At 35.0% G+C, this 11,738-nt stretch overlaps 1 protein-coding gene across 3 annotated transcripts in view; it reads left to right on the top strand.

Annotated features, from left to right (window-relative positions):
* PLCE1 (phospholipase C epsilon 1) overlaps window positions 1-11,738 on the top strand; it is a 139,563-nt gene that overhangs the window by 25,464 nt on the left and 102,361 nt on the right. The gene's annotated exons all lie outside the window — the stretch shown is intronic.

The raw sequence follows: 11,738 nt of genomic DNA, 5'->3' as shown, positions 1-11,738 counted from the left end.
ATATTTGCATATAAGAATATAACACACCTATATGCAAATTGAAAAGATATATGCATCTTATAGATATTTATATTTTAAATAAAAAGGTATATAATTTTTCTATATATATTTGATAGGTGTATCAATATATATTATAGCTCTACACATTTGAATATATGTAGCATATATGTATCTATAAACATTTGATGGATATATTAATGATATAATTGTTCCATAAATATAATAATAACATTATATGTGAGAGTATTAGATTACAGTGAAAAATTTGTTGCTCAGGAAAAGAAAACATAGTATTTCCCCAAGTTACAGGTATTTCTATTTCTTTTACACCTATTTTACAATAATAAAACAAGTAATACTTGAATAATATACATTAATGTGCTGATACTGCCCTGATTTGTGTTCTCTTAAGTTACATAATGCAAGGAATGCTAAGTTTAGAATGAAATCATGAATGCATAAATTATTATTATAGAAATTACATAGCACATTCTTAATGTATTATTTTAAGTAGTAAAAGATTTTCTTTGCTGGTAGAAATTAAATAGTTGTTGATGTAATTTGACCACTGATTGCTGAGCTTAGCAAAAAAAGGGAACTGTAGTTTTTTTCTCTGTTAAAATGTATGAAGAAGGTCTAGGTAGGTAAAGGAGTGTGTTGTCATATAAGTCACAGCTACACTATGCTTATAAATTGGTCCAGAAAAAAGGAAATCTCTTCTGCTAAAAGAAATTTGTAGCACTTACTGCCCAGAGTTTTCATCAACTTTCAGTAGGACTGAAATGGATATACTTACATATATGGAATCACAGAATCATCTATCATTTACATTTATGTAAGATCACAGAATCCTATGGTAAAAATGATCCAATAAGAAATTTTGTCAGTGATAAGGGAAGAGAGGACCCTCTGACTCCATGACAGTTGTGTCCTCCTGTAATATCCTCATAGAAATGATTGTTTTTCCATTAAAATAATTAATTGAAGAGTTCTATAAAGATGTGTACGTCAGGTTTTTTACCAGGTTGCAGAGCTTTGTGGTACTGTTGATTATTGTGAAATTCACTACACTGGTCAGTGGAAGTACAGACTTGCTGGGACAGCAGATGCAGTGCAGAGTGCATGATCATTCTTCCACGAGGGGGTGAATATAATTCTGTGGGTTTACTTAACATGGTGTATGCGTGGTATATTTAAATATCATTATAAGTTCTATGAGAGAGAGACAGGACAATGTTTCATAGCTGAGATAGCTGAAGGGTGTGTTTGTATTTCTTGATTGGACATTTTCGATTTGACCTGAGTTCCTTAGCTTTAATCGCGCTTGCCTGTTTAACTACTTTCCACCACCACTGTATAAGACTGAACATACAGCATTTTGGGGTGGAAGAGCTTTAATTTGAAGATTTCTTTTGTAGTCTATGTCTATATATATGAACTAAAGAAAAAAACAAGTATTCACTGAATAATTATTTAAATAGAAAAGGTTCTATCTACAAGTCAGCAAAAGATTAACAGGCACTGTAAAGCACTTTGCATAACTACAATGCACAGAATGTTTTCCTCATGGTCAGGGAAAGCTTAAAACCACATGTTTCTTTCTTCATTCAAGCACGCACTGTTTTTCTTCTTATCAACCTCTGTATATAGACTCCTTATGTACATGTCAAATATTGTTTCTGCAATAATATTTGTATGTGCTTATGGCTTATATTATTAGCATTATAGATGGATTTACACAAACATAGAAATTAACTTAATGGACATGACAAATATATGGACCTGTTGAATGTATGCACTTGGTTAAAATAATTTAATGAATTATGGACATTTGTAGGAATCTTTCATGCTAATAATCAAAGGAAGAAAGAAAAAGTAGTAAATGAATGTGGTAATTTGTTCTTCCTTTCCCCTTATCTCACCCTTTGAGCATGCATTCTGTTTGGAACAGCTAAGTGAACAGTAGTTCTGTTCTTCAAGCGTAAAAAAAATTGGAGAAATCAAATTTTCATAGCAGTACTGGTATAACATGGAACAATAGAGACCTTTATGTTTTAAAGTAGGAAAATGTGTGTCTCATTTGTTATATCCCTTACATAAAAATTCTAGCAACTAATAAAGGAAAGACACTGAACTGTTGTCTTGTTGAGTGATTTTTTTCTTTTTTCTTCCTCTACATGGGGATGTGGGACTAAGGATTTGCTCTATATAGAAAATACATGATGTTATATTTTTATTCATGTAGGATATTATTACTGCGGATAGGTATTTCATATGCAGATTTAAACTCCTCTGAATTTAATGAATGTGTTGTATGAAGAGGGAAGATTTTTATATCGAATATTTTTTCCAATTTTGCACTTAGTTTTTGTAGCTAATATACAGTGCAGCATTTACCCTTATCAGATGGGTGTGTGTAACATGGCTGTTGTTTCTGTTCAGGAGACAGTTGCTTGTCTGTGCCGGAACAGTACAAGCCCCTCACATTAGTACATGTTAAGGAAGTCACAAGCGCAAAGAATTTGCTGTAGAAACAGATCATGAGAGTGCAGGCTCTGGTGATGGTTTTGCTTGGCCAGGTATCTACTGCTTGTGTTCAGCTCAGCTGCACCATGTTAACAATCTGACTAACCCCCAGAGTCAAGAGTTTCTGCGACCTGTGAGATGTAAGGTTCAAATACACTTTGTTTTTTCCTGATATGATGGTGGTTTTGCTGTGGTGATAAAGTAATGTGACAAAAATAACGCTGTCCACCATTGACTAAGATATGAAATCTGGGCAGCTCACTAGACGTTCACGGAGTGATTCTCTCAAGCCACGTAAGTGACCTCGAGATCTGCAGATGGCAGCTGCAACAACATAGTTGCTGAATTCTTTAGTTAAGCTTATTTTGTAGGCGTCAGTACTATCTTTGCTGTGTCATTACATTCCTGGTGCCAGTAGTTAGAGCTTTAAGAAGCAAGAACTCTGCTGCCTTGCTCAACTCTGCTCAGATAGAAGTTAGCACTCTAATATACCTGACATTCTTCATAGTTGTTAAGGCACTATTAAAATGCCAAATACTAATTAGGCAACAATTAAAGAAAATATTAATTGCTCCCACATCTGTTCCCAGGTAGAGTAGTGATTCTAGAATAGATTTATCTTGTGGGAGTGTTTCATAATTCATGTAATGATTTCATATAGTTGTTCAGCATTTGTTAGCATCAGGGTTTTGATTTTATTCCCTGTAACATCTGTGGTGCTTTTACGGCTCCTGTGTTAAATGAATGTAATGCAAGGATTTATGATATACATAGCTAATGTAGTAGTCCTGTGTTAAGATTTCTTTGTTTCCATAAAAGCTATAGTCAATTGGTGGTGTCTGTTAACAAAACGTTAAGGAGAGAAAAAAGATTTGGAGGTAAAAAATTCTTACGTTTTTATAAAAAATTAATAAAAAATTATATTTTAAAATTTTTATTAATGTGGAATCTAAAATAGTCATCTTATAATATTTTTTTAAAAACAGAACTAGGCACAAGTTGTTCTCTGTTTAATAGGTAGTATTTTAATTTTTTGTTGTTTCTAATTGATTTTTAGTTTTTAATATATTCTTAACTACAATAAATATTTTGTAATTAATATAAATATTGATTTTAATTTTGAACCTGTAGAGAGCTCAGTTCCCTCCCTCTGCTGCCCTCCTCCCTTCCAGAGCTGTATCAGCAATTCTAGTCAGTGCATGCTTTTGTGGCATTTCTGAAAATACAGATAGATTATTTCACTATCAGTCACGGAAATAATGTCTGCTTAGGCTGTTTCAACAACAGTTGCACTGACCAAATGCAGGACCTCGTTACTGCAATTGCTAGCATAGTATGAGCAAAGGAAGGGTTAGTAATGCTGTGTGTGTGTAAGAACATTTTTTGGTTGTTTTTCTCAGGTGTTGGGTTAATTGTAACCTTTAATTGTCAATATTTTGTCAGAATGAAGTGTAATCCTCTCCTATATCTGGTATCTTGGACGATAAACTTTTCCACTCTATTCAAAACATAATTTATATGATTAAGAAGCCCCTGTTGATTCTTAAGAAGTGAAAGAAAAACTTGAAAGCATCTGATTACCCTCTGTGCTAGAAGTAATAAGCAGCATGAGAGTCCCTGTTTATGTGCTGTGTTTCATTCAGATGACTAATCTGATTTATTAGACAGAAAGCTTGTAGAGTGTCCACATGAAATCACCTGGACATAAAGTCTTATTGGTAAAGTTATTCTGCCAAACTCTGTGATATTCACACCACAGAGTAGCCTAAAAACATTACATTATTACTGACTTTCACTTCTGAGTTGTTTTTAATTGTTTCTGTAGCAATTTCAGGTCTGGATTTGCTGTCATATCATCTTTCTGTTAGAATTATGTGTTTTTCTCACAGATTTTTACTTCTTGCTGCATATTTTAAAAGATGGAAATCTTTAAATGGACTTTTACTCTCTTCCTTCACAGTTTTCCCTGGATACCTAAAATGTAACACTGCTCTTCAGGCTAAAGTTTATGCTGTACTTTAACAAAAGGAAAGGCTTTAACAAAAAAAGGCTACTTTGTCATTCTATGGTGTGGACTACAGGCAGATTTGAGATTTGTTGGCTTTCCATTTTGAAATAAAATTTCTAGTCTAGCATGCTGAAAGGAATTTACAGGAAATAATGACATAAAGCAAATAATCTGCAAGTGGTTGGAGTGTTTCTCCAGTCCAACAATAATTTTTTTATCTGACTGTGCATGAGTATTTTGCCTGTTAAAATGCCATTGTGCTTTTTAGACAATAAAGGTTTATTTACTTATGGTAAAGTAGTTGGTAGGTAAGGACAAGCAGGTTTTTATTCTACATGGACCCTGTATTTCTTGTTTCTTGGTTTGAAGAAAAAAGTTAATGAGCAGAATTGACTATTTGGAAAAAAATCAGGGAAGCAGGAGAGAAGCCAAATAGGCATGAAATTATGTTTTCGCTTCAGTAAGTGCTGTAAAAATAAATTGAACTTTTTAAAATGAAGCTCTATACTTATATTTTCTTTGGGTTGAGTTACTCCAGTTTTAAAGGCTAGCTTTAACAACATAAAATTTCCCCTCTGTCTGTAGAAGAAGTCATTTTACTACCATAATGTGATAGGGTTTGAGCTAAATAGCTTAATGCTTTGTATTATTTTACAGTTGCCTTATACCTTTAACAACATTGGGCCAAATTATGAACAATGAGTTTTAGCTGTGAGCACACTTCGGTATTTAGAGCCAATAGTGTGGGAGTCTTGGCAAGAGCATTATATTATGCCTTCAGTTTTTCCACATTTTCTGACTTTTCTTCTAGTGACTGTTCATTAACTGTAAAGAAGCATGAAGGTCTGGTTTAAAAAAATTTCCCTGCAGCACATTAAAGCGTTCATTTCACAGTGTTAGAGTTGGACACTTTTCTAAATTCTTTCTCAGTTGAAACTAAGTTATCTCCATTACCTGTATGAACTGTTGAAAAGTTGGGTTGTTTACTCTGGTGTAAGTTAATAAAAACTGTGCCATGTAAAGATCACTCTGTTGGTGAGTGAAAAACTAAAATCTGAATTTATGAGATTTCATATGCATTTTAATTTATCTTGCTTTTTCTACAATCTTTCCTAATCTTTTAAAAATAAATTATTCTACAATAAAATAAGCTTGGCTTGACAGCAATTTGTAGGCATATACCTTACCAGTATGATATTTCAAGAACAGTTTAGAGGAAAAATGTCTACTGGAAAATTTTACTTGCTACATATCTAAGGAACCTTCCATGAGATATGAGGCTATTTGATTCCTCTATGTGTGAAAAGTGATTGGATGATGTACAGTTATGAACCTTCTGGTCATGAAGTTTTCTTGAAAATACGAGTGGTGACAACCTAAGAATCAAAATAACAATTGAACTTAATACAGCCGTTAAATGCTGTCCAAGGATGTATGAGCTGGACAGTCAGGTGACAGGGGGCTCTGAGGGTGCTCCCACACCAATCAAAGCTAATGACACCAATGCAGCTCTGGAACCAGTGTGACTCAGGGCAGTGTGACAGCACACAGCCTTCATCAGGAATGTCATAAGTGGGGCAGTGCTGGAAACAAGCATTTAGCCCTTGCATTTGTAGCCACTTTTTTCTTTTCTCTTTTTTAAAAATTTTTGTTCTCCTAATAATTTCACTAGACAATGATAGATGCTATAGACAGTGCTTCTATTGCCCTGCAAATCATGTGAAAGTAAAAATTTATTATTTTCAACTGTAACCAGATACATTAATTTTGGAATTGAGATTGAAGATATATGTGCTTTTAGTATAGAAAATACTGGAATATGGAGACCTACAGAGAAGGTTGCTGTGATAGTACAGAAGCATGCAATAGCAATGAAGAAGTTTATTTTTGTCTTGAAATCAGCACCTGTACTTGTTGCAAGACTCTGAATATACTAAAGAACTCTTGTGAAAGTCGGGTTTTTTTCTCTTAGCTTTTCCAGTAACTGTAATGCCTATTGAGGGTTGCTACTGTTTGGACTTTGAGTCCACAGTAAAACAATGTGAGCTTCTTTTAAGGTGATTAAAAGTGATTGTTATGTACTGGTTATTTGCATGCTAGTCTCTTAATACTGCAAAAATTGTTTTCAAGCAATAAGAATGGACCAACCTTCATTAGTAAAATGTGGGCAAAACAAAGGATGTATTATTTGCTGCTCTAGTTTCATGTTGCAGCAGTCACAGTTCTTAGAGTGTTTAGGAATTCCCTTCAAGTATTAGAGAATGGGTGAAATCCTGGTCATACCATAATCTGTTTAAAATCTCCTATTGGGATAATGTTACTTGGAGGGAGAAAAAGAAGCATGTGCAGAATGAAGCTATTGGGTTCATGTGAACCCTAGTTTTATGTCAAATGTTTTAAGAGATAGACATGTGCCAAACTTAGATTAAGCATTTTTAAAACTATAGTTTTAGACTAAAAATATTCCCTATATAAATATATGTCACATATATTCCCTGTATAGATATATGTAATGCATTGTAATATCCAGGTGGATAATAATAATAGTAGCCAGGTGGATAGTAATAACTCAAGTGGGATCATTAACTTAATAAATAAAACTTCCTGCAGTCCCCATCAGTTGCTTATGCTGGGTTTTTACTGTTCATGTTATCATACTGCTTGGAAGCCCTGCTTCTGGACTGAAATCTGTGTCCTAGCTGTTTTACAAACAAGTGATGATCTCATCTGTTCTCTAGACTTAGAGGCAGTTAGTTGCTAGTGAGCTCACTCAGAGCTTGGAGAAGATAAACTTCTCCCAAACACTCTCCATATGCTGTGGCTAGATTTCCTTTTATTCTCAGCAAGCTCAGTAGCTGTAGTCTGCAGAAGAGACATGTCCTCTAAGTTTCCAGTGAAGGGGATGGGGTGGAAGCCCACCTTCAAATTTATTTACCTACTAGTTCCAAATACTAATATCAGGGAATTTTAGAGTTATGAGCATAAGAGCAAAGAAAAACCCCAAGTTTTTAATAAAAAATGTATATAACCAATCAACTGTGAACTACTTCTAAACTGAATAGAGGTCTGAATGATAATTCTGAATGGTTTGTCTTTCAGCAAAAGCAAAAGAATGTATTGGAGGCCTGGAGAATTGTTCTAAAAGTGATTTTGTATTGGATCAAGAAAAATACTCCTGAGAGCAAACTGTCCTCAATCTCCTGTTTTAAATTAGGAATTTCTCTTGAGTAGCTTTGCAGGCTTAAAGCATCCTGCAGCATGCTTGAGGCCATTATAGTTTTGACCCTTGCATATGTGAGATTTTTTACTTTATATAAGCACATTACTGTTGTTGTGGGAGCTGTAACATTGAACTTCCTGTCTGTTGTTTGCAATCTTGGGATTGCACTGGTGGCTTGTGTATGTCAATGTATGTGTTTTCAAGGGAAAACATGTTATTTCATGAGCATTCAGAGTATTTCCCTTTTAGGAAAGTAACTTGTATTCTGGGTTACATATGTGTCCTTTTGAAACTTACCTTACTTAAAATACAGTCAGGGAGAGCTACAAGAGTGCAAAACCTTTTGCTGTGTGAACGTTTCATAGATGCAGTGATTTGCCATCAGCATAAAGGAAGCTTTTGGTCCATTCACACCAAGTCACTCAGCAAGGTCAGGGCTGCAGAAAAGATAGAGATTATCTGTAAGTATGAAGGATAACATGAACCATATTTAACCGCAGTGTATTAGTTTTCTTATTTTCTGTAAGTCTATAAATAGAAGGATTTTGTTTCTTTTTGTTTTTATTGTTTTCCTTAACCAACAGATTGTGGATAGATATTTATTGTAGTTTGAATGCATTTGAGCAACAAAGTTCTTTCATCTTTACTGGGCATTTGTGAATCACTGCATATGTAATTTAGCTTGCACAGTGTTTCTTTACAATTGGTTTGTAAAAGCTGCAAATCCAGCCTTTGTAAATGATGATCACTTTTGAGTCATATTTTTTTCTAGTTTTGAATAAATTTCTCATCACACGTTGGTTTTGACCAGCTGTTTCCTGTTTTTCCTCACAGTGGTTCAGCTGCTGAGGAGATAAATGCATCAATGGTTTGCTTCAGAATTAAATTACCCTTATAAAATGCTGGAAGAGTACAATAAATATGTTAGACACCATTATATGTGATGGTGATATGAATATGAAGTTATGCTGAAATTCAAGAGATTAAGTACTGTTTGCTATACCTTGATGTTTTATATACTACAGAGCTTTTGCTACACTACTAACTCACTTGATACAGAAGAATTAATCCAGCAACGGAAACACCAGGGTGAAGCTTTGTGTGGGGAATTTGGGTGTGCATGATGGAATTTTTCAAGCAGTTCCAAGTTTTTGTGTTTGCAGGAGCATATTTTGATTTATCTGATATATGATCTACATAATTACCTGGCCATTACATCATATTTGTCCTGTTCCACCCCCCAGGTTTTGGACTGCTTTGGATACATGTGTTCTATATGTAATACTAATTACTTTGCAATTTTAGAACTGAGTTCGATACACATTTTCAGAATAAAGCAAGGCTGATGTATCAGAGAAGAGAGGGAATACTTGGTAGATTACCTGTCTATTAGGACTTGCTTGTGCAGTGCACTTTGTTTCTGTTTAATCCACGGTGAACTGACTCAATATCCATGTAGAGAGCAGCTGTGTTTTGTCCTTGCTTCAGATGTCTTTCTTTGTGACCTTTAAATGACTTAGTTACTAACCCAAAAGGTGTTTATATATATAATAATGAAAATATTGCCCCCTATCTTCAGATTTGAGGTCATTTCTGTGGAGGATTGTGGAAGGATCACCTGTTGCCCTGGGTTTTTTTGTTCTAGAGTAGCAGGCTGTTCTGTGGCATCCAGCTGCACCTGTCCCTTCTGCTGTTTTAGTCCTCCCTGGAAAGCTGAGTGGTCAGACTTTATTTAATCTGCACCCTCTGGCACGATAGAAAAGCACACGGACAATTGGTAATATGTTCTCCCATGATCAGTCCCCTAGATTGAGGGCTTTAAATATTCCTTACCTGTTAGGTCACTGAGCTTCTTATCAGTGAGTAGCAGAGGAAGAGCTGGGTCTGTAGTGAAGGTCCCAGCACCAGAACCTCAGAACATGCATTTACTCCCCTGGACAAGGTACCTCAGCTATTTTATTTGCCCATTTTTAGGCCTTATTTCATACCATTTTAAGGGTACTGCAGTCTTCTACTCATGCCAGCCCTAACCTTAGGATATGGTCCAGCTATTGCTATTTGGAAAAGATTGACCACTGCAGCTTGCACTCTTCATTTCTGTATGGTTTTCCAGGCTCCTTCTCCCCAGGTTCCTTTTGGTGGCTGACTCCAAGATGTGCTCTCTTTCAACGCTTCCTCACCTTGGAAGTCTCCATGGGAATTCTCATTAAATTCAGTGATAGGAAGGGGGAAGCATTTTTCTCTCTCCCTTGAAAATTCTAGTTATTTTTAACTCCTCCTAACTAGCTTTGCTGTTTTTAATTCAAGCCTATCAAGTAGCTGTCTGATCTTGTCTTCTAGTGCTATTCTTGAACTTACACTCAACATGTTTACTGTTCCCTACACTGATGGTCTTTATGGAGTCTTTCATTCTTCACTTTTTTTATTGAGAGAAAGAATTTCCCAATATATTTTCCTTTAATTCTCTACTATTAGATAGTACTTTTTTATAATATTTGCAATCTACATTCAGCCAAGTCTAGTATTTGAGGCTGAAATTTCTTCTTCATTCAATTGCGAGGCCTTAATGGGCATTCCTAATTATGTAAGTCCAGCTTTGTAGAGCTCAAAATCCTATGTGGCATCTGTCCCATTTTTAGCTATTATATTTCAGTTTAAACTTTTCTTTTGTCCTCCTTCTTTTCATATTCTTCTTAGGCATTTTTTTTATATGAAGGTTAATAAACAACATTCAAATTTTACATTGGGTGATTGATATGCAAATGGTTGTACTGTTACACTCTAAGACTGCAATTTGCTTTCCAGAAGAGCTGGTATTTTTGGCCGAAGTTGAATCCAACTATGATAGAGCATAGTACATTTGTAAGGTTTTTTTTCCTACTGTACTCATCAGGAGATAAGTATATGCTAATTAATATTTATATTAGGCATTGATGACCAGATTCCTCTGATCCTTGCTGAATTTAAGTTTCTCCAGTCTGCAAAAAATCACAAGGAAAACAACAGCCAAGATGAAAGCAGATTCCCAGGACATACCCATGTGGTTGTGACTCAGTGGATCTAAGAGAACAAAACTTGAAAACCCCTTTTTTTCATTAAGTGAAAGACATGGAAATTGATTTAACGGTAGTGGGTGAATTTGCTAATGGGATATATGAAGGGCAGTTAACTGGAAGAACTAATGAAAAGGAGACAGTGTTCTATGAAAAATTTGGAAGGAAAATAAAAGATAGTTGACAAAGCGTCCTTTGAGTTTTGGGACTTGAAAAATGTAGACAGCAAAAGCTGACAAAATCTTGTTATCAAACCTAACCAGAACGAAGAGATTTGCTGGTTTTCTGTGGACTTAAGACAGATGTAAACCAGTGCTAGTTGCTGTCATGATAGTTATGTACAGAGCTTGTACTTTCAAGTAGAAATATAGAGAAAATTAGTAGAATTTGGAGAGAGATTTCCAGTCACCATTTGATTTTTTAAATCACTGTGAATTGAGACACTTCGGCAAGGCTTGATGTGGCAAGGCCAAGCGTGTGTGGCAAGGCTCAGTAGGTGGGCAATTTTACTACCTTCTTGGGTTTTTAATTAGATGATATTTTATAGGATTTTTTTTCTCAACATTTCTGCTATGAAAAGTATTTGATCAAATTGACCATTTTAAAAATGGTTGTTAGTTTTAAAAAAAAAAGATCTTCAAGAAGAGTTAGAGTCTCATGTTCGATAAAAATTGGTTTCAAATTCTTACCTGGTCAACAAATGAAATTAAATAATGAAATAGAATGACGTGGAATTTTGGAAAGCTTAGAATAACAAAGTTTCTTAGAAGACTAAGATGTGAGTGGACTGAAGGCATTGAATCCCAGGCTCCAATGCCACTAAACCTGTGGTTTACTGAAACCTTACTGAGCTAGGGAGTTACTGCAGGGCCTTCCTCACACACCCTCCACATTCACCATTTAATGTTCACATTTAAGTGTGCTGAAGAAA

Source organism: Poecile atricapillus, chromosome 6 (assembly GCF_030490865.1).
Source record: "Poecile atricapillus isolate bPoeAtr1 chromosome 6, bPoeAtr1.hap1, whole genome shotgun sequence".
Classification (NCBI taxonomy): domain Eukaryota; kingdom Metazoa; phylum Chordata; class Aves; order Passeriformes; family Paridae; genus Poecile; species Poecile atricapillus.
This window is presented reverse-complemented; position numbering and strand designations above follow the sequence as displayed.